The following is a 3,448-nucleotide window of genomic DNA, read 5'->3' as shown; positions in this document are numbered from 1 at the left end:
AAAATTTTAAATAATGATAATCAATAATTATATCATTCTATCTTGAAGTGACAAGAATTACCGACATTTGAGTAAAAACATTGTTGGAATCTATTAAATTTTGACAAAGTTATGGGCATTTTAAAAAAACATTCTCACTGTCAATTCGAATAATCGATTTTTGCCTGAAAAACAAAATCGCGTTTAATTCGGCCGAAAAATTTTTCCGAGCCAAAAGAAAAAATACGTGTCTCATTATTTAGACCAACAAACAATATATTTGAATTCGGTCGAAATTAAAAATCATGCACGTACTTGACCGGTGACATTTCTCCAGATGTAAACATTAAGCATAGCTTTGCCACATTGAAATTTTTTGATAGGGGAGATTTTCTTTTAAATATTTGGGAGTAAAATTTACGTACAAACAATAGTAAGTTGATGTGTTCGATAACACTGGTCGACGGCCAAAATTTACCAGAGACGCCGTTATGAAATTCGTATGTAAAATCACCCCCTGATTCCGAAAATCAAGGTTATTTTTAATTTTATGGTACCGTTTTTGAGATATTTGCAATTTACCGTTTTTGCAAAAAAAAAAAATTGGGTCCACTTAATCATATATATCTCAAGAACGAATTAAGCAATTCCAAAACGGTTTGAAGCTTTTAAAAGGTAATAAAATTTTCTATAAACTGTGCATACAACACTTTTTGCTAGGCCCTGTAGATTCAAAGATAACGAACAATCATTACCGATTTTTTCAATTTTTTTTGTAAAAATATAAAAAAAATTGTACTTTGCGGGGAAGGATCTCGAAAACCTTTTATTTTTTTGCAGATTTTTTTTTTCTCCCTAAGCTCTGTTATATTACAAAAAAATAAGGTATCATCGAAGAAAATCGATGCAAAACTACGTAAGTTATAAGCGATCAAATAAAAATACCCAGGTTGCGCAATTTCAACGTATACCTCAAAACGTATGTATGGTATAAAGAAGAGTGAAATATCTAGCTATGCTCTGTTTCTATTAAGTTAAAAGTTCAATTTATGAATGAAATTACCCATATTTTTAACTTTTTTTTTAATTTATTTATGTTTATACTATATTCTAACAATCTTTATCTTAATTTGATTTTACTATGTTGTCGAAATAATTATGTGTTCTACTTTGACGCTTATTCAGTTTAGGATCGGTTTCTCTTATGAGAAACCAGCAGTAATCACCCTTGATATCGATTCTCAATTAATTTCATTTGCTGATGAAACCTTTCGCCATGTTCATCACTTTCGTCGCCAAGATTTGCCGGAAAAAAGCTCAAATGTGAGTGGAGAAAGTGAATTTTTAAAGACATATTTACGCCCATTTTCGCATAATTATTGATTAGGTCGTTCACTATCTGCTCGTAGTTAGGGCTTTTGTGTCTACCGAGAAAAGAAGCAACGACCTTTTCAAAGGATTCCCACGCTGCTGCCTCAACTGATGAGAGTAGTCCTTTGAATTGATTATTGTTGATCAACTTTCTTTTTTGTGGTCCAACAAAAATACCTTCCTTTATCTTGGCTTGAGAAATATCTGGAAAAACTGTTTTCAAATAGTCGAATGCTTCGCCTTCTTTGTCCAAAGCCTTAACAAAGTTTTTAATGAGACCGAGCTTGATGTGTAAGGGTGGAAGTATGATTTTCTCTTACTTGACAAGAGGGGTGTATTTGATGTTATCCACACCAACGGTAAACTCGACTCTTTCCGGCCAATCCTTTCTGACGTAGTGGTCCTTACGAGCTCGGCTATCCCACTTGCAGAGGAAGCAGCAGTGCTTGGTGTAGCCACTTTGTAGACCGCATAGCATTGCAACGACTTTGAGATCAGAACATATTTTCCAATCATGCTCTTCATATTTGATAAATTTGAGTATTTTTTGCATTTCCTCGTAGGTTTCCTTTGTATTTACTGCATGTGCAATCGGGATAGAAGGCTTTTTGTTACCAATATGCAATAATATAGCCTTCAAACTCAGTTTATTGCCGTCTATGAACAATCGCCACTCTTTTGAATCATATGTTTGACCAAACTCTTTGAATAAACCAGGGATGTCGTTGCAGTAGCATATACTGTCTTTCTTGGTATAGTGTTTGGAAAATGGTTCGTGACGAGTTCTACTATATGTCACCTTAACATCGGATGACACAAATTTAAATTGTTGCAAACGAGAAGTGTGGATCTCGGCCTTTTCCTTGGATAGTTCCAAATCTCTTATCCAATCATTAAGTTGTGCTTGTGACAGAACGTTTCTTTCGTTTTCCATGCGAAATTCAGTACAACTTGATCCCCCGCACTCAGATGTTACTGTTGACAATGGAACTGGATCCGCAACTGCCGTTGAATGTAGTACTGGTAATGTCACTGTAGGTACGCTAGCATAGGTTACTCCTCTTGATCTTCCAACGCCAAGTACTTTTGTTTGACAAATATAACACTCTATTGAATGGCAAGTAGGTTCTCTCCATATCATTGGTGTATCAAATTTTGTTTGTTGTCCTGATTCCCACTGAATCAATTCTACTCGACACGATGTACACAAAGTGTTCGGTGTCCATGGTTTTTCAGCATTTTTAGGCTCAATTCCAAAATACTTGGAGTATAAAGTTTTGATATGATCTGATCGTCGTCGCCTTATGATAGTATATTGGCCACACATGAAACAGAACATATCTGGATCCTTATTACACTCAAATTCTCGCGTCCTTTTACTCATTTTATTTTTTTTAATAAATCACGGTTTTGAAATTAGACTTATGAACTGAACTATCTCCGGCGAGCCTTGAAGATGTTATGAAGTTTCAAAGCCATTAACTCATATTTATACTCGGAACAAGAATAAAATTGAAAAAATCAAATCTTACCTAGACAGAAAGGTTCCTTTTTATAACAAGCCGGGAAAAGAAAATACTACCTGTTTTAGATGTAGGCTTTAGAAATTTTCTGTGTCTTATAATTTTGAAAATCTACCTGCATACTTACCCATAACTGACGGAAATACATGTTTATAACTACATGCCTACAGCAGGTTTCGAACCCAACCACTCTTCCTTTCGATGCAACCACTCTACCTACTATAATACAATTCGAGTATTAAAAGTACTATTTGATTTATTTAAAGAAAAAGTGTTATAACTGTTATGGTGTTATTCGTTTATCCGGATAATATCTCACTTGCACTTTATACCTTTAATATATGTATGTATGTATAGGTACATACATTGAAGTTGCGCAACCTGGGTATTTTTATTTGATCGCTTATAACTTACGTAGTTTTGCATCGATTTTCTTCGATGATAGCTTATTTTTTTTGTAATACAACAGAGCTTAGGGAGAAAAAAAAATCTGCAAAAAAATAAAAGGTTTTCGAGATCCTTCCCCGCAAAGTACAATTTTTTTTATATTTTTACAAAAAAAATTGAAAAAATCG

The sequence above is a fragment of the Rhagoletis pomonella genome, unplaced genomic scaffold (assembly GCF_013731165.1).
Source record: "Rhagoletis pomonella isolate Grant_MI unplaced genomic scaffold, Rhpom_1.0 Rhpom_scaffold_00014, whole genome shotgun sequence".
NCBI lineage: Eukaryota > Metazoa > Arthropoda > Insecta > Diptera > Tephritidae > Rhagoletis > Rhagoletis pomonella.
This window is presented reverse-complemented; position numbering follows the sequence as displayed.